The sequence below is a fragment of the Chelon labrosus genome (genome assembly GCF_963514085.1).
Source record: "Chelon labrosus genome assembly, chromosome: 10".
Classification (NCBI taxonomy): Eukaryota; Metazoa; Chordata; class Actinopteri; order Mugiliformes; family Mugilidae; genus Chelon; species Chelon labrosus.
In genome coordinates, this window is record NC_140360.1 from 29,363,845 (window position 1) to 29,384,627 (window position 20,783).

General features: G+C 39.5%; 1 protein-coding gene across 2 annotated transcripts in view; it reads left to right on the top strand.

Moving 5' to 3' along the window:
• Nucleotides 1-20,783, top strand: part of hdac7a (histone deacetylase 7a) — a 52,863-nt gene that overhangs the window by 2,366 nt on the left and 29,714 nt on the right. Inside the window, exons 2-3 of one of the 2 annotated variants that reach the window (XM_084553782.1) lie at nt 10,506-10,682; nt 11,730-11,798. The gene's annotated coding sequence lies outside the window, so the exon portion shown is untranslated. Of the gene's footprint in view, nt 1-10,280; nt 10,683-11,729; nt 11,799-20,783 lie in introns of those variants that run through there. The other variant, XM_084553781.1, reaches the window with a different exon arrangement.

The window sequence follows — 20,783 nt, forward strand, 5'->3', positions numbered from 1 at the left end:
AAAGTGGATGAAGGCAGAAAATTGAGTGTCTGAGGGCAAGTAAAGCTTCCTGAAGTAAAGCGAATGTTCACTGGGTTTTGTTCTCAAATGAAGATATCAAAATCATGTCCTCCTTTGTGTTTTTTCTTTGTTAGTTTTTTTTTGTTGTTGTTGTTGTTTTGTTTTAGAAATTTTCTTCAGTAACCTGAAACAAGGCACAGAAAACCGGCGCAAGGCAGCAGTAGTACCAAGAGAATTACACTTGATTTGAGGAAATATTGGTTACAAACAATCTCAGACTCGCTGACAGATGTTTTCACTTGTTCCAAGTTGGTATTAAAAGGATATTCTTTTTCAGCGCGTGACGCACATGGTCAGGAAAACAAGTATGGTCAGTGCTTTTCTTTTTTAAAGAATGAGGGATTTGTAAGAGCAAGGCATTTACAGTGCTTTCCACTTCTTTTCTGGTCTATTGCATGTTGATGGCTTGTGCCTATGTACATACTCATGAAACTGTATTTACTTATCACATGAAATTCCCTTACATGCTGCAGTAGTATACCAATGGTCAAAAAAGTAACTAAATTGTAGTTTGTACCCACGATTTAATGCCCGTAAATTTACTGGGTAAAGCATTCTACCTCAGTGTGCACCTTTAGTAATCAGTCGTACATAACTTTTGCAGAAGGGACAACGTGACACCTGTGAGTAAGATGGAGGAGTTAGAAAGAAAAAAACAAAGAGGCCAGCAAAGAACTTGAAAGGATACTAAGCGATTTGAGTGATTAGGAAACATTGGAGATGTGAGCCTAAACTATTGCTGGGTCAGGGGTCAAGAGGGGTGAGGAGGTCAGGATGGGCAAAGCAGCTCTACTTAGAACAGGATATCCTGCGAGGAAAAGCCATCTGTCTCTCTCGCTCTCTCGTTCTGTCTCTTAAATTCCCTCAGAGGGCCCACTGGAGAGGAGAGGTATAACCTTTCACATTTTCAACTTAGGTTTTCTAAGTTCATCAGTCATCAGTGACAGACAGCGCATAGACATACTTCACATTCTCATCCACCACTATCAGTGGTGTATAGTGTGTGATGATAGGTGTATGATGTTTTCATCCCGTGCTTTAGTTTGTTGCTGTTTTCTTCCACTCGCTGCGGATGTTTCGGTGGCCAAGATCAATTTCCCCGCTGGACAATAAAATTTATCTTACTGTATGTTATCTTAACCAGACAGGCAGTGTGTGAAAATGATGAACCGTCCCTCTTTTGTTGTGATTATAGTCAAGCTTAACAATGATATCACCCACTGAACTCCAGAAACACTGTAATAGTTGTGGGCTTCAAAATTATTAGGAATAATTAACTTCTAAGAAACAGACGGATCAGCTGAGATGTTTGTTGTCTAGGCAGATTTTTGGACAGTTTACCCAAGGTCACAAACTCATCTTGTGGTCTGTCAAGACCTGTCTAATATAAGGAAACAACCCAAAACCCAAGAATTTTTTTTTTGTTTCTGCAATGCAGCCGACATCTCTCAGCCTCCTTCTTTGTCACATGTCGATATGAAACCAGCAAAGAAGGTTAGTCAAAGGCCCAAAGCACCCCCCCCCCCACACACACACACACACAAACTATGTCCCACTGCATTCACCATTTATTAGACGTATTCTGAAGCTAGCATATTAAAACTGCACTGAAGCAGCATGACAGTAATAATCAGATGATTCAGAAAAGAAACTGCACATTTCTCCTCATGTGATAAAGGATAATTTTATTCTATTACCAAGTGGGTGATTCCTATTAAACTTGGTCACCTTATTTAATTCTTATGACAATACTCTTTTGGGGATTTTACTGCATGCAGCTGAAAAACCAACCATTGATTCACCATCTGGTCTAGGCAGCGGTCAAGATAGCTCCTGCAGCCTCTTTCTCAATTCTTTCTGTTATTTGTTTGCTTTATCTTGGACTCTGCTTTCCACAATTTCATTTGAGAAAATGTGACTGAGGAGGGAATATAAAGCTGATGAGCTTGCAAACTATCAATTAGCCACGGAGCCAATATACCATTCGCAGCCACTTGATTGGAATGAATTAAATTTGCTGTTTTTGTTAATGTGACCAAACATTAATAAATTTGTACCTACAAAGTTTATTGCTGCTACCTGTGAATCAACGCTTGAAAAATCAAGAGAAGCCACATAAGCAGTCACAACAAATAAAACTTAATCAACCTTTATTGAAAAAAAGTTACGCTCATTAGAGGAAAAGGGAAAACAAAGCTACAGAAGGCCACTGTCGAGATCTGATCAGCCTCGGTTGGGTCGCCGGGACAAGGTTGTCTGTTGTAAGACCTGAAACTACACTGTTTCTGTGCCAGAAGAATGGTCGTCTGAGTACACCTTTCTTGCGCAGTCAGACTTGTTGTAGGGGTGGTAGCTCATTCCCAGATCCCAGTAATTGCTTGAGTGAGTACATTGTTAAAAGATGGTCTAAACTAAGAGAAAAAGCCCAGGTTATAGTCAGAATCATCCTTCATGTACACACTCAGATTTCAAGCTCATTTTGCCAAGAAACAAGCCCACTCGCTTTGCTTATTTAACAAAGGCTGAAATTAAATAAAAAAAAACGCTAACCTGACAGGATGACAGGTTACTAAAACTGTCCAGTAAACATGCTACTTGTGAGTCCGTGTGACGTTTGCTTACAGTACCGGCTTCATTTGTAATTGGACATTCACAATCTAAATAAACTGACAAAGTTGCCGCAATGGCTTGGACCAAAGCTAAAATATCTGTGGGTGTGACAGCATCGTGAAAAATATGCGGTAGAATACAGACGGATGAAGATGTGTGGCTAGAGGTCATCACCGGTTATTTTATCCTAACTGAACCTGAACAACTATCTTCGGTTCGACCAGGAAAAATAAAAACGCCGTAGTTACTTAATCATTTTCTACAAAAAACTCAAAGATGTGTACCATCTGCTCTAGGTGTCAGACAAACAAGAATGTCAACCTACTGATTTTTCCCCCAGTGCAATAGTCATTATTTTCTCCATACACTGAATCATTCACTCTGTCTGATATTCTCACATTCAAGTGCACTCTTAAGTGGGTGCTATTTTCCATATGGAAACATTAACATATTTTTTTCCTATCAATGGTTTATCATGACACAAATAAGAGACATTGAGAAAAAGAGAATGCGAGTGAGTGAGGGATTGAAAGTGAGAGATGGGGAACGAGTGCGAGGCTATTTTTGGCCTGTCTGGGTGTTTCCTACACACACTCACGCTTCTCAGGCTTGTTGTTGTTCAGAACGGTGGGTGTTATAAGGGTGAGTTTTGATTTGATTTGACTTTACTTTCTGAGGGTTTGTATGGGTGTGTGTGTGTGTGTGCTGTCGATATCCTTGGGATTTTCCTGTGGTTGCTATGGTTTCTTGCTGTGTTTTGAACGACATCCCATAACTCCAGATATCCTGAGAGTGTAAAAGATCTTTAGCCCTTCATTATGCACTGTGCTTGTGCTGTCGCCTTGGCTGACCTCCCTTCACTTTTAATTTAGCCAGATCAAACATCTAATAAGGGCAGCAACTCATTCAGATTCAAATTCATCTCTATCTTTGCTGCTGTGTTTCTGCATTAAGACTTCCAGAGATCTCTTGTGAGCTTTTTATTATTATTATTTTAAGCTATTTGATTGATTGGTGTCTGCAGTATTACTCAGTTATTACAATCAGTTATTCTACATGCCGGTGGAAAGCAGTCACACTGTTTCTTTATTTTACCTCTTGACACTGGTTAGTGATGACTGCACACTGACACAGTTGCTCTGTTGTGGAAAACGTCTGTCAGCAATCCATTGTGTTTCTGCAGAGTGCATATGTCACCAAGGCTTTCGATGTGGCCAGTCTTTTCAGACACTCGCTCTGTAGCTATTCGCACACACACACACACACCATGGAAACATTTTACTTGAGTCTCTTTAAAGAATGTACAGTCTGCGCTGGAATGTATGATTGGGTTTGCATTTGCGATTACTCCACGTGCTGACTAATGGTGTTTTTAGGGAGGTATGTATTTGGCTTGTTTATTTATTTAGGTTTAGGTGTGTCATTAACCAGTGTAATCTATAAATATATTTTTTAAACCAATATTTACGAGCGTATGTCATATAATACAAAACCTACTGATGTTTTTCCGGTGAGAAAGGGGTCATTTGTGACGAAACCACAGAGAATTAAAGAAACTTACAAGCTCCCTTTAATTTAAAATTTTGTAGCTGTCTTTCTTTCGTTCTTGTGTTGGATGTCTCTATATGAGAGGGAGTGCAGCCAGTGTGATGGATTCAGTTCTAGAGATCAAAGATTTCCAAGTCTCAGTGCAGTTTTTATGATTTTTATTTTACATGCTAAAGATGACAAAATGTCAGATTCTGGTCTTAACTGCAGTGAGTTTTGTCTTTGTGGGGCATTGCTGTGGCTCTGTCTTCGGTGAGTTCTCTCTCATGAAGGCTAAATGTGTAATTTTCCTCAATAGCAGCATTCTGCATACTTGTTACTTAAAATAACCTTAAAGCCTCCAAATGTTTCTCTCTGTGTCTCATGATGATCAACTGACCGCCACAAGACTGAGGCAGACTTTTACCAAATGAGCTCTCTAAATATAGAAATAGAATATTTTCTGCAAGCTATTGCAGGTGTGAAACTACCAGCACTGAGATTACTGGCAAAGGAAATTTAGTGTGAGGTTCAGTACTGTAACTAACCACACCCTGTTACTCTTTTTCACTTAGACACACACACATGTTCAAGTACATGTGAACACACACACAAATGTGCGCGTACATGAGTATTCGCATGAACAAAAATAGTGTTCTGGGTTTTTTCCTCCAAATATTTCCCTGCCTTATTATTTTTATCTTCTTTGTCCTTGTGTTTACTCTGCCCACTAAACATAATAAGTCCTTTCCTCAGTGTCTACCCTCCTCTTATTACTCTCTGCATTTATCATCCCCCTCTCAGTCTTCCTCTGGATTCCCTGCTCTCCTCTTTCTTGGCTTTTCTTTCTTTCCCATCATCCTGCTCTGTTTCTCCCCCTCTCCTCCACTCCTTCCTTTTTCTTCTTATGCAGCATTCCTCACATTCCTGTTGGCTTCTTAAGGGGAAGGACCCCGCTGGCAGACCGAGACCAAACATTATTACAGTGCTCTCGGCCTCTCCCTCTGTTTCTCTCATCCTATCTCTGGTCTTCTTTCCCTCCCTTGCTCGTTATATCTTACCATTCATGTTCTCTTATTCTGTGTTTCCTTCATTTTTCCTCTTTTGTCTTTCTAATCTCATTGCTGGAACTTTCACTCCTTCATTCATTTTCTCTAAAATGAGTTCCTTTTTACAGACAGAGGCTGTAAGCTTGGACTTTTACTCTGTTTAAATGTTTTACAGAGACCACTGTCTCCCATAATCAGTGGAAATAAGGGTCATACCCTTCTCTGTTACATAAAACGGGCTCATTCATGTTTTATAGGAGTGCTGTGTTTTTTTTAACAACAACTCACTGTTCATAGATAAAAGTCCAGATGTACATATGCTCACAGAAATGGCTCACACACGCTCAGAAGTTTTTGAATGTAACACAAATCAACTGTACAAGATGAATCTTCAGTATTTGGCTACACTGAGACATTTGCAAAACAAATTATTGAACCTATAGATGAATACCCATTTCACTGGACACAGCACTTTCCACATGTCATCATCTCAGCTTCTGCTTTATGCCAACTGATCATCACATTGTGAGGATTTCAGTTTTGCACATTGCTTTTATGTTGTCGTTTAGTGTGAAGAAGAATTACTTCTTGTGTAGCTGGAGCACGTTTCTGCAGGTGGGAGGCAGCTTTGTAGCACACAGTTGACCACATCCTGCCCCATATACTACAGAAAGAAAGGCTTCATACGTCAGACTGGCTGTTTTTAACTGTGTCATTTCAGGAAAATTTATAACTGAAGGATGTCTGATCATGTTTATGAATATCTGATATTGATTCTAACATTTTTCTTGATTTAAATCTTTTATATGTACCACAGTCCTGTGTTCCTTTTAGTTTTAGTTTTTCATAGCCCCTCACAGTGAAGGCATTTACAGTGCTGCTTAAAAGTTTTTGCACCCTTCAGTTTTTTTTTTATATTTCTGCATAGAAGCTCAAAATATCAGCAGATTTTCACAAAAGTCCTGAAAGTAGACACCCAAACAAATGAAACAGAAATATTAGACTTGCATTTATTTATTCAAGTCTTCAAGTATGTAAACCCTTGTCTTGTCAGTAGCAGTAACTACAGTAACTGCTTCAGTCGTCTATAACAACTTGGAGGAATCACTTCAGTTCCGATGTTGGTGGGTTTCCTCAAACATTTCCATAACCTTTCTACTGGATTGGAGATCAGGACTTTGATTTGGCCATTCCAAAGCATTCATTTTGTTCTTCTTTAACCATTCATTTGTAGAACGACTTGTGTGCTTTGGCTCGTTGTCTTGCTGCATGACTCGGTTTCTTTTAAGATTTAGCTCATGGACAGATGTCAATCAGTGATTTCAATGATGGACCCCAAGGACACCAGCACCCCCATGTTTCACGGACGGGATGAGGGAATGCAGCATTTTTCTCTCTCCGTACATGACAAATATCTTTTAAACCAAACTATTCTACTTTGGTCTCATCTGTCCACAAAACATTTCCCAATAGTCTTTTGGCTTGTAGACATGATGTTTAGCAAACTGTAGACAGGCAGAAGTGTTCTTTTTGGACAACTGTGTCTTTGTCATTGTCCCTCTGCCATGCACTCCATGGTAGTTCAGTGTTCTCCTAATGGCGGATTCAGTTATCTTAAATCTCCTCCATTTGTTCGCAATCTGTCTGACTGTGTATTTGTGGATTCCAAACTCTTTAGAGATGGTTTTCTAACTTTTTTCAGATTGATGAGTAATAACAACTCTTTTTTTTTTAGATCTTCGGAACGCTCCTTTGTCCATGCCATCATACACTTGCCATCATACCAACATGTGTTGGGAAGATAACACTGTGACAAATTTAATTTCAGTTTCATTTGTTTATATGGGTTCTCTTTGTCTACATTTAGAAGTGTAAAAATCTGCTGATGTTTTGAGTTATTTCTGTGCAGAAATGTAGAAAATTCTAAAAGGGCGCAAAAATTCATATTGTTCTGGAAATTCTTCTTAGCCCAAAATCTAGGTAATCAATGGATAACACACAGAAATGGGCACCAGTTATATAAAAGCAAACTGTTTTAATATGAACTGGATTATTGCTTGTGGAAAATACCAACTGACCAGTTCTGTACTGACTGAGTGTGTGTCTGTGTATATGTACGTATTCTCCCTGTGGGCGGTTCCTGCTGTGCTGCTTTTTTGTCACCCTGTGGTTTTGTTATTTTCAGCTCGAAACCGGATGTGATTCAGACTGCATGGTAGATTGTGTAATTGAATGGACTAACCACATACATACACATGCGCAAAAAGCACACTCTCACACACATATACACTCATGCACACACGCACTTTGTGTCGATGCAAACAGAAAACACGCAGAAAAGTCTCTCACACACGGCTTTAGAGTCCTGCACACCCACGCAGTGAGGGTTTCTGGGAACGGTGCTGGGTTCCCCCTGTTCAAAGAGGCACATGAGGGTGAGCGAGCGGACGATGGAGCACTAACAGCAGCAGACATACACACACACGCTTCTTGGTTTCAATATTGGTCTGAAACATCAGTTGTTGACCTGGCTGACGGAAAAAAGTTTAAAACGCACGAACTAAACGCTTGTGCTCTGTGGAAACAAAGGGACGGTTAAAAGTGGGGAAAAACACAGAGAAGTGCTAGTGAAACCCATAATAAATGTCAGTTTCTGATACAAAAAAAACAAAAAAACAAAAACGATACAGTGAAATGTTAATTTAACAAAAGAGGGAGTAGATGGAGATGCCCAAAAATAGAAATCCAATATTCCATGGGGTCTCAATTGGACAAAAATTATTACTAGTCTTTTTTTCTTCTACACGGGAAATTTTCACTTTTTTTTTTTTTTTTTTTTTCAATCCCAGGACATTTTATACTGGATTTCATAGTTTTACAAAATCTAACTTTGCATAAATTATATATTTTATGATTGCACAACATACGTCTGAGGACTTATATCCTGCTGACCACACTTCAGCTCATGTGGTGTGACACTTGGAAGATGCGGGTGAGTCAGTGTCTCTTCTATCGGCAAACTGCCTCTTGATTCTGAGAAGACTTTGGACCAGAAATACTGACTACAATTGTCCTACGTCACGTAAGCTACCACAGAGATGTACAATATTTTGTGTAGAGGTGCGGCCATGCAAACTTGCATGTGGCTTACGCATACAGGATGCTCTACTTCCTCGTGCACAGACCCTACGTTAGGTGATCTGACAACAAGCATACATAGATTTATAAGTGCAACACAAGAAAACTGCACATAATATACTACCTTCACTGCTTGTAGAAATTCGTTGTCACAGCAGGAATGATTTGCAATCATGACTTCCAGTCTAGCATTATTACAAGGTAAAGCAAATATAACCAGCAATCAAAAGCAGTTGAAACAAAACAGTTGAAGTCTACTATGATTTACCTTTTTAGGGATTATGTCAACATACAAAGATGGTAATGGATGATATATTCAGCATTGTGTGTGAAGAGTTTTAGTCACTCTGTAGAGTAAGAAATCTACCGTGACTATAACTGATGAAACATCTACAGCAGTGACGTAACTAGAAAATTAGTACAATCATTTATTTATAGGGAGATAGAATGCACTATTCTTTTATTATATACCTGTACACAACAACAGACTGTACATCAGACAACACTTACTCTAAGAAAGCTTTTAAATGTTCTAGCAATATTCAGTGTCGTTTTTTTTTTTTTTTTTTGTTTTTTATAAAGTATTTCAGATAGAAAAAAGCAATCTTTTCTTTTTAAGCATTGTACAGGAAAAAGCATCCTTTACTTTAAATAACAGTTAGATTTGGTCTGGTTCAGCTCACTGCGGAAGCTTCATTTCTTTACCGTCATTGCAATATTTAAAACGTATACTGCATGAAACCAACCACTAACACCGCCATAGACCATGGGAGTGTTTGGTTTCATAACAGACATGTTACTGCTTAATCCTACATCACATGAGCAAATTAAGTTTAATCCCACAGAACTCAGCATGTTTCATTCTATGAACTGAAAGTACTGTACCCAGAAAAGCTGTTTGTACAGTCGGCTCCACAATATATGACATTGTAATTAAGCCCACAGAAACTATTCTAAACATTTCCTCATGAGGGCTTCTTTTAGCTGATACTGTTCAGGAGTCAGTCTTAGCTTTGAACCCCAGTGCAGATTTATCACCAAGTATTCAGAAACATCTGAGGTTTTATATGGAGCTGTGAAAAGCAATGTTGCATTTGTGTTCAGTCTGTCAAACCATATATAAAAGCTCGCAATGAACTGAAGTGTTCGTTGAAAACTTTGTGAGATGGTTTGAAAAAAAAAAAGTACCTTCAGAGTACCTTTAATTTAAATAAACTGCAATTTCAACCAGACGCAACTGACAGGAAATCAGTGTTAAAAAGGAAACGAAATCAGGTTTGAGAGGTTTTTGTTTCTGAGAAAATATTTCCTGCTTTCGTAGGTCAGGGTCTATGAAGTTGTTTCATTGCACATTAGCTTCACTGGTGCTTGACTGTAGTCAGTGACTGATTGTCCAACATTATACAACAAGTGTTCGCTGTATAAGTTATGTTAATTGTTATGTATGTTTCAACCTCAGAAATCAATAGAAAATGCAAATAATCATAGTATTATCATAGTAATATAAATAATTAGAACAGATTCCAAACTACACCATTGCAAGTCAGTCATGTAATCACACTAATGTGCTTCGACTTGGCAGGTCTCATTTAGTTTGATCCCGATTAAAACATTATTATGTAGGTTGTTTGTGATTTTGGAAAAAAGCTATTCATGAAATTGTCTACATGTAAATGATCAGGAGGAGTTTAATGCTAGCACTGAAGGGCTTATACACCTAACCAGCCCATATTTTTGGGGTCCTCCAAATGACCCCTGCAGATTCATACCTCTCTGCTCCGTGTTGTATCAACTTCGGAGGTTTTTGACAGCAGATGGAGCCACAGACTTCTGGCCATTATTTTAGTTAGACACAAAGTACCAACTCTGCGAAGACATACTTGGGACTGTTTGTCCAAGTTATGCGGAGCCGTGCGCCGAGCGTGCACCCGAATGGAGTGAGGAAAACAATAGTCCTGAAGGTCCGTGTGAAGTCAAGGCTATTTTTGGTGGGGCCCGCCTTGCCTGCTATTTCTGTCAGCAGGAGAGCGGAGGGGAGGGAGCAGTACTTGAGGGGCCGGACTTTCTTTTCTGCAACTTGCCTCCGATAAGTCGCTTTTCTGTTCCTCCTCTTCTGTTCAGGCTTTACTGACAACACCAGCGGATCTCTCCATCACCACCCGGCAGGTTTTCGCTCTCTTGGATGCAAAGTGACGTGTCCAGCGCACCAAAAACGGCTCGATATTAGTTGGATTACCTCCGAGTTTGTTTGGACTGTTTGAAGAGGCTGTTAGGTGAAAACGGGCTCTGTCTAATGAGGTAGGAAACGCTGACGGTGACAAGATGTGAGCAGCTGTAAATTCGATACATGTTCTTAAATGTTTCTTTTTTATATAGGATCTTCACACTGCTGCCTAAAGACAGTGAATGGTGGTAAAGTACCTGCGCAGGTGCGTTAATTACGCACAAGGGCACAAAAGAGAAACGCGAGTGTTAATCTAAATTTGATAACTTTAAAATAATGGATTTCTATTGTGGCTGTTTTAAGCATTCTTATTGTGACACGTACGTTTCTGTCTCTCTGCTATACCGTATTCCTAAAGTAATAGGCTTTTATAGAAACAGAACCACTGATAAAGTACAGTCCCTCTAAGAGTGCCGTTGAAGCGCCGCACATCAGCAGAAAAGTCTGGCTGACTTCCTAAATAAAAAAAAAATTTAAAAATAGTGTTTTGTTGAGAGTGTTTGAGGTCTGGGAGTCACACGTTTCCTACCAGTCCTTTCCCGGCTATGATTCGAATAGTATAGCCCATACCTTTGGTCCCTGTGTTTGACCCTGTAAGTTATTTTTTTTCACCTGCTGAGCAGATGTTTGCCAGCATCAGAGTTCAGCAGCGACACGTCCACCACACACACGCACGCAAATGGGGAGAGACACACTAAATTAGGAGTTTTTAAAATGCAGGTGCACTTTTTACCTACTTTTCTACCATTGGTGTTTTTGTTTTCGTTTCAGTGTGTGCAGTGTATTTGTGTGTGCGTTTTCCATCTAGATCTGGGTCAAATATTAGATTACCTCAAGAGCAGCTCACATTGTGCCCAGCTGCACATATCAGACGATCAAATCTGCTAATACATCCTTTTAAGGAGTATTAAATCACCTACAACTGTTGTTTGCCTCTGTTGGCTGTCAGCAGGAATTGCGCCGACTACTCTGGAACAGTTTTCACAAAAGAAAGGAGGATTTTAGAAAAACAACAATAACATTTTAATCATGTTTGGAGTTGAGTTGCCATTTCAATTTGTTTTTATGTTGAGTGCATAAACCGCATTCCACTTATTTATTTTGTTTGTTTATCTCTGCAGATGGAATCAGCACTTCTGGGAACATCATAAGGACAGACAGACGGGACAACTCACTCCATACAGTGGCAGGTTGGACTTTTAACCTCCTAAAGAAAATGTACCAAATACCAACTCTGACTTAATAAGTGGTTGTGTTAGGGGCTGGTAATATTTTACCTAAAGCTTGAAGTTAGGCCACAGCCGCCAGCACTTTAACATTTGTGTGGAAAAATGCTGCAAGCTGACAGTCAGCCCCCTCAGGACTGCATCTTGTCTACTTTACAACATTTTTTTTTTTTTTACACATGCATGACACCGTTTGGGTGACAGAGGTTTTTCCAGTGCGGCGGGCAGAATGATCTAAGCTGTCTGATTCTTAGAGGAGTGCAGTAAAGCACAGAACAGGTGTCAGCCTAGTGGTGTCAGCCTAGTTGGAAAGACTACAAGAGCCGCTGTGTTTTTCGCGTGTGCTTAAAAATCAGTTTTGCTGCAGTGCTGAAGTGTAGTTTATTATGTGTCGAACAGTCCTACAAAAATGTGTTAAAGTTAAATTTAACGCATGAGCTATTTAAGGTTTTGTAACGTTGCAAAAATATCGCGTTGCAGTTAATTTCTTAGTTAATGAAAGAAAACATTCTAATGAGTGTAGCAGGAAATAGTGCCACTATATAACATAGTATAGCAGAGGGATTCACTTCACTTTTATTTTCAATTTCACTTCCTTGATTGGGTCATTTTAAAGCAGTGCAGAGATTTGCTTAATTTAAAACTGCTCTTTTTTTCGTAAACATGACAAACATCTGGATTCATGCAAATCTCTTTCCTACTAATTCTATCTAATTCCAACATTTTTTTTTGTGTTTCTTGAATGCAGTCATGGTCACATAATGAGACTCTCACCACTGACAATTAGTATGATGTGAACTCGAGCTAACCCTGAGAAACTTATTTAAAAAACTACCTTACTTGACAACAAAATAAGAAATCAGACATGTTTGATCCCTGTTCTTCATAATATTGGACAAGGTTCCACCATGATAGCAGCAGCTCTGTATCTTCATGGCCTCTCACTTCGTAAGGAATTATAAAACATCCCCGCAGGTCAGCTTGGTTAATGCTGAAACACATGGGAAAACTGATGGTTTCTTCTTTAACCTGAGATCAAAACGGATTCGATCTACTGCTCCACCCGTCAGAAACAAGTCACCCGGCTGTTTCTTTGTGTCCTGCTTTTGAGTTTAGATTAGCATTCTCCGCTGTGAAGCATGCTTGTGTGATCACCCTGTGTAGGATTACAATGCCTGACTCTCTGAATGGAAGCCGGCTCTCGCTGTGCCAGGCTCCGCTGACTGTATGCTAACCAAGAACCCACTATGTGCTCAGTGTGTGTGTGTGTGTGTGTGTGTGTGTGTGTGTCTGTGGAAAAACCCAGTGAGGTCATGGCCATGGCTTCAGAGTCTGGTTACAGTTGTGTTGTCCACGCAGGGCAACTGACACTGGCTCTCTCTCCTTTGTCTTGCCCTATAATCTCTCTCCATCTCCTCTCTTACACACACACACACTTAAAAATACACACATATAACCTCACTTTAAATCATTTCCACTCTTGAGCTGAGTGCCTTTATACCAGGCGTCTCTGAAGTCGGATATTGGTTAGCAGTGTAAGGTGGCAGCAGTCTGAGCCAGATGTGTAAAACATGTGAAACCAGCGTTTTAACAGGTTCTAGAGCACAAACAGCCCTTTAAACTACACAGACACCTAGAATAGATCTGCAGGCCACAAAAAGACATTCCACTGACTGTTCAGTGTCTTGGTTATTCTGTGTTAGTATTTTTCCCCACACTTATTAAGATATGTCTACCTGATGATTTGTTAACATCAGATCTGTCCTATAGCAAAACGCATATCTTTAAAAAGAACTTTCATACCCTCTCATGCCACACTAAGACCTTCCTTCCTGCACACCCTGGAAATGAGTGGCACACAACAAATCAGTGGACTAAGATATTTCGTATTTGTTTAATTTCTTGGTAGGTAGGTTTCTTTGTTTCCCTGTAGCGAATTTGTTGACATCTAAGTACTTAACTAAAACACAAATGATTGTTTTCTCCCATAAAAAAAAAAGACTTCAACGCTGATTTTATCCCTCTCTCTGTCCAATTTTCCTTTCAAACTAGGTGTTTATCTTTCAGTCTGTCCTCTATGGTTCACTAAACACAGTTTGGAGAAACTTTAGAGACAGGTAACAGAAGGCGTGACTGTAATAGCTACTGTGAAGATCACATATCATCATCATCATCATCGTTTCCACTTGCAGTCAAAATGCTGGAACAGAGAACACAAAAACTTCATTATTAGTGTTATTGCTGTTAATCTTTCCCACCTCTTTACTAGTATTTAATTAGCAGGTTTAGTCTTTATTGAACACAGAGCTAATACATGACTTAACACCATATTATAGTGGTATATATAGTAGTGCAGTCACTACACTGTTTATTCCAGACTAGACTGTGTTCCTGTGTGTGAAGTGTTTTTGGTCCCAGACATCGTACAGTTGTTAAATCCCAGCAGCTTCCCCTTGACATGTATGTAGTTATCAATCAACCTGTTTTGACCAGATATATTTTGTTGATTTTGAACTACGGGGCCCATAAAAGCCTACCTGCTGCTCAGATACAAGCTAAGCAGTCTTTGTGGTAATAAAGGGTAGTAATAGTAGACGGCATTGAAGGAGGCGGCTATTTTTGCCCTGCTGAACAAATGGCTCAATTGTCCTGCCTGTAGGTGCATGAAATCACTTGATATGTCAGGGGTAATGTTATATAATACTCTCTAAGGGGCCCCTCTGGACTGTGTGTGTGTGTACGTGCACAGTTGTCTACTACATTTCTGTTAATTGTGTGTGTATTTTTCAGTTTCTCTGTGACAAGCTATGCTTATTTGCTGTATTATGGTGCAAATGTTCACAGAGACAGCGTGTGAGAGTGTATGTGGTGTGGCCTGAGGTAACATTGTCCTTAATGTTTTATTAGTGTGTCAAATCAATTCATGTTGTATTAACCTTTGAGCTAAAGGCGCCTTGCTGTGGTCAGCTGGGTAACTGGTCTGTTATTGGCCTCCGGCTGCAGTCAGCAACCCCCTTGAGACATCGCCCTTTCTCTCACTTTCACACACGCAAGCACATGCACGTAGACGCTGTTAATCCATCTGAAGTTGATGGAATTATTTTTTTAAGGATTTATTCTTGTGGCGTTTTGGAAGGGAGAGCCTTTAATTTTCACCTCAGTTCCACCCACAGCTCCAGACCAGAAGCCTTGGATTTAAAAAGGCATGTTTGAACGTCCAGTGACTTACCTATTGGTGCTATTGAACCTTTCATGTAGGATAACACTGTAGATTTAAGGCTTATAGCCTTGTCAATATTAACACTAAATATTTCAGATCAGATGCTGGGTCTATTTCAGTTTTTTTTTTTAAATGGTGTAAGCTTTAAATAGTCAGATGCTCGTTAAGGCCGTTGTCCAAACTTTACTAAATCACCAAAAGAAATCAAATAAAAAGAAAAAAAGAGAGAACATCCTCATTAAATATATTTATTCAGTTTTAAATGGAATTTTTCCATTTCTGTTTTACAGCTATTATTGTGGTGGGAATGCCATAATCTTTCACATAGTTGATATGACAGTCTGATATCTGATACTGTGAAAGACACATACATCAGTTTGGCCTCAGTCATAAGTTTTCCGAACCAGACTCCTCTGTGTATTTTGATATTGTCTGACCTAAAGCCACAACACAGAGTAATGATTCGTCTCACATTTACTCCAGATCACAGAGGTGACTGACACTGACCTCAGATCACATAGCTCGTCCTGGGTGTAATAGGAGCTCTTCCCATCAGGATGGACTCCTGACTTTACATCTGACTCTCTCTGTTCCTGTCTGTGTAATGAATTGTCTTCAGTGCCGTTCACAGCTTCAGGCTGATTTTACCTCTGTAAGGTGGAGGAGAATGGCAACACAATACTCCACACAATACATGTTTACATATTGTTTAGTACTGTGTTGGGCTTGTCTTGGTGTGTGTGCTTTATCAGGGTGTTTTGTTAGAGGCGCTGCATTGAGATGTGTACACAGACACATGAGCAGTTGGAAATGTGCATGTAAATTGTTGTTAATCACAACATTACGTGGTTGGAATACATTCATTATGATAGTAGGTAAGTACAGGAAATGAATAATTATTATTAGTTATGCATGCAGTGATTTATAAGCATGCAGGATCTCTTTTGCAAACAGCTTGGCTTCTTTATCTAACCGATGTCTTCTATATATTCCCGGCAAATGGAAGGAAAAACACGTTGCAGTAATTTATGCCGCCTGTTTGTATTCTGAGACACTTGATAAACCTGATTTGTCAACTGTCTGTTTTTTATTTTTTTGCTGTCTGGTTACATTGAGTTACATACGTCAAGTAAATATTACTGTCATTTAATCCGTTGATTATGTAAACTGCTAATTTTTTATTTTTTTTTTGAAAAGCAGTGCAAACAGACAGGGTCATTTTCAGGACCCCCTCAAAAATGAGATGCTATATCTCAAGGGCCTATCCCTCAATAAATTAAAATTCAAAACGGACATATTCAGACATCTTTTGTCCGACCAGCAGTACAAATTTCATATATGTCCAGTTTGGTGATTTGTTGGTTCGGTGAGAAAACCAGCAAATACAAAATCAGAGCAGCTGATTTTATTTTGTAAAGTATCGACTGATTTATCTTCAATTATTTGTGAAGGAGAGTCCTGTGTTTTTTCAGAATGGATTTTGGTTTGTCCATAACTTTGACACATTTATTTGTGGATTTCTTTTTTTTTTTGTCTGCCTCAGTGTGTGTGTGTTTGTGTGTTCATCCCTGACTGGAGTGCAGAGCATGTGCAGGAATGTTAATGTCTTCTTCCTTTGTTGTCTGTGCAGACAGCTGAGTGTGACGGTGCATATTCATGAAGCTACTTTCTTGGAACATGTTAACTTTTACCAAGAAAAGAACATAGATTAAATGAAAATAGATAAAATGGCAACTGAGCCAAAGGAGTCAAGAGATACTGGGAATCTCTTCCTCAACTGGTTTTGCTTGCCTTCAGTTTGATCTTATTTATCCTCCATGCCTTGGATAGATGAACTAAATAAGAACATGGAATCAGATATGGAGATGAATGTCAATGTGCTGTCTGCAAATCCTGTTTTACACATACACTTCAGCTTATTAATGTTATGCAATTGTAACAGGAAACAAAGATTTCAGTTTCTCTGGCAGTCTGCCACTATCAACATTGCGTCCAAAAAACTTCCATATGAACTGCTCATGCAGTCCAGCATTGTATCTTGAAATCTGTTAGAAAACAACTGCAAAAAGGTGCTTTACTAAATTAAAGATGTTAAAATTCTTATTGAGTTTAATGCTAATCTGAGAATATGCTCAGCCTTATAGACATATTGCAAATTGACTAAAATGTATGTTTTTAAATATTGAACTGAAAGTGACTGGGGAATTTGTCTTTAATTAAATCAAATTGTCTCCCTGCATGAAAGGCTGAGTCTTCAGTATGATGAGCAGATATCTCCTGCCATTCTTATCAGAAGAGAAGCCTTTGCTGCTGATTGTAGTTTCTTCTTTTTTTGTACCTACCAATCTTTCAACCACAGGCTCTCCCTCCACCACAGGTTATCAGTGTGTCCGTCACCACTGTTTTCATGACTGACTTTTTTCACGGCTGATAACCTGAAAGATCGTTAAGTTCATTTGACTGAATTTCCCTTTGAGTATTGCTACGTATTTGGGACCATACTTAAATAAGAGACGCAGGGCAGTAGCATTTGCTTATCTGGTCTGGCATTGTGTTTATAAGTGGTGTGTATTCTGTGCTTTTAATGATAAAGGTCATTTGAGATCTGTGTGGCTGTGTGACTGTCAGAAAAGATAGAAAGGGAGATCCCTTTGAGTGAGCTGATGTTGAGAGGCTTTATCTGTGTTGGGAAATGTGGAGAATGTGTTTGATGTTAAGAAGAGTGTGTGAGGGTGTGATGGCGAGAAAGAAACTTAGATAGATGTACTGCAGGACTGAAGTTAATTTGATATCTTGAAAGTTTTTTTATTTGCAAATCACATTGAAGTTGTGTTTTGCGAAGTGCGCTTTCCTATGTTACTCTGGGATCTGCCCAGTACAACCAGCAATACTGTTGGCTTCTGAGCAGCTGTTTTGCATCAGCTGGAGGAAGCATTGATTTGCTAAAGGGCATTTCCACAGTGCTTGTGTCTGTCAGTTGTTTAAGTCTCTACATTCCCAACCAGTGAAACATTCAGCAAAACAATTACACACTAAATGAGATACCTTCCTACGGCACACCGCTGAATGCCCCACAGTCTCAGGATGTTTGTTGGTGATCATGAACTCTGACCTACTGAACAAAATGGCCCCAGGAAAAAAATCTGAGTAACAGTTTTAAGGCAAGTATAATATCTGAAGTGTATTTCCTTATTGTTCGATTTTCCGGACTTATGGGTATGTGTATTGTACTATCCACCACAACAAATTCCTCATACGTGTGAAAGATTTGTCCAAGTTTTTCAAAGATTGAAAGATACACTTCTTCCTCACCTGTGCTATGATTAAGATGTCGCCAACTTGGATGCAATAGATCACTTGACATTCAGACAAAGTACTCATTTCCTTAAGTGGTAGTTGTAGTGGCTGCTACCCAGTTCTTCTTCTGTTTATTCTAAATAAACTTGAAACAATGTAACTCTTTTGCCCTTCCATAGCCTGGAATAAAATGTTATCTGACAGTGTGTAAATGGCCGCGTTAAATTACAGCAGCGTGCATTCATTGATGTAAAGGATTTTCGTGCATCTGTGGTATAAGAGTCAGTTTGTTGTGTTAAGCCGAGAGAAATGAAGACAGGAAGCAGAGATGAGAAGTGAGGCCCTGAGTGGGTCTGTGAGACATGCCTGTGATGTGTGAGCAGTAGAAAGAGGTTTGACTGTCATTTGTCAAACAGGACAGCACACCTGGTGTCTCCTCTCTAAAAAGTCAGAGGAATTCACATAATGAATCGCTCTAAAGTTTCCAGCTTCAGGCGGATTGTAACACAGAGTCAAGCAAAAGATGACAGAGTCACAGCGAATGTTTATGTAGTGTGTGTGTGTGTGTGTGTGTGTGTGTGTGAGAGTATGCGTGAGCGCATGTTATGTAAATGGGTGGATCATTGGCATGCAGATCTAGGGAATCTTAAAACACCGGTTTAGGTGAAGCAAGACAGGATATAATGAGTCTTACTATCTTACATACCAAATTTATAAACCTGTAATTTTATGAAAGCGACACTGTGGCTTGTGATCATCTTTGTCAATTGTAGACAGTGTTTTCTGGGTCTTTACCTTGACCCTAACTGAAGCTATATATTGTATTTATAAAGAATCCATTTTGACGTCTTTGTTGCCTTACCTGTGAAAAGCACAATATGCTCAGTGACAATATATAAAACAAGGTCAAATGTGTTGTAGATGATGAAGACAGCAGCTTTTGCTAATCCTGGAAGCCAGCCCAACCTCCCCCACCCACACATTTTTTTACAGTGGAAAGTTGATCTGGAATCACACTGTTGAGAACTGATTATGCTCCGGCAAAGATCTGCCAGGTCAATCAATGAATCTTTATGCGATGACAGAGAGAATAGCAACAGCAACGTAGTCATACACGTCACCTGAGCGCCGTGGAGTTGATTTGTTTACAGCAAGATTGCTCTGATTGATTGTAGGACTATACATTACATGCAGAGGTATTTATTTTTCTCTGTATCGGCTGAAAAAAAGCCTCAATGAAATCCAAATGATTTGTTATCAGACTCCTATTCTGATCAAGATATACTTGACTCAGTTATAGCTCAAAGATAGCTTTTGCCTACCGTTTGCATACCATTACCTATAGGAAGCCTTCACCCACATCATCACTCTCCAATCTGCTAGGTGGCTAAACTTCAGTTAAACCCAACCTGCACCAACTCCTCAGCAGCGGAGGCTTGGATCTATCAGTAGATCCAAGCCTTCGCTGAAATTCAGCAGTTTGTTTTCACTGGTGTAGTACACGCCAACTCATGACACTGATGGGTTCTGTTTCTGGAAATCCAAATCCAAATGTAAATGCAAAATTGTGGACTCTTTATTGTATGTTGTTAATGGAACCTGCCACTTACTTGCATGTTAAAAATGATAAATATAAAAATGGAATACTGAAACTAACTGTTCATCATAAGTATGGCAACTTTGAGAGTAATATTGAACATGACACATGATTTTTGTGGAGAGTGGCATACATTACATTATAAAAGCATAAAATCAATCTGTCTTCTATGGTTTCACATGAAGGCGTGTAGCCAGAGATCTTCCAGAGACACATGGAGGATTTAGATTCCTCTGGTGTCCTCAATTAACACTCTGTTATGTTTTCACTTGAGAGGCTCGTCCCCATTTCGCTGTCCTCGTCACACATGCATATATACACACAGAGAACAGAGAGTAGTTCTTAAACTTGCTGACAGCCACACACACTACCATTTACACTTGAACACCCAAGTATGCACCAACAGAGCAAGACCATAAATATAGAAATAGTTTGGCGACGGTTGTAGCCCGGCGTGTCCATGCACACACATGCACACACACACACTCTTACACAAACCACAGTCTGGCCAGCTGCTCTGGGAAGACGAGAGGTCTTGAATGGGAGTGACAGCTGTGGATTCCTCAAGATGAAGGAGGGAGAGAGATAGGAGATAGAAAGAGTGAGGGAGGGAGGGGGATAAGTTTCAGAAGGAATGAGTGAGAGTGAGTGGGGAATAGACAAGACAATGGGAAAGAAAAAAACTGATAACATGGAATGAAAGAACGTGGAGTTAATTAGCGAGAATTTCAGTGATTTATTTTCCTTTTTCCTTGATCTGATTGAGATTCTTAAGCTTAAGTTTTTAATAAAGAATTATCAAGGTAGTGTGAGCCTGAAAGTTGAAGTAAGGCAC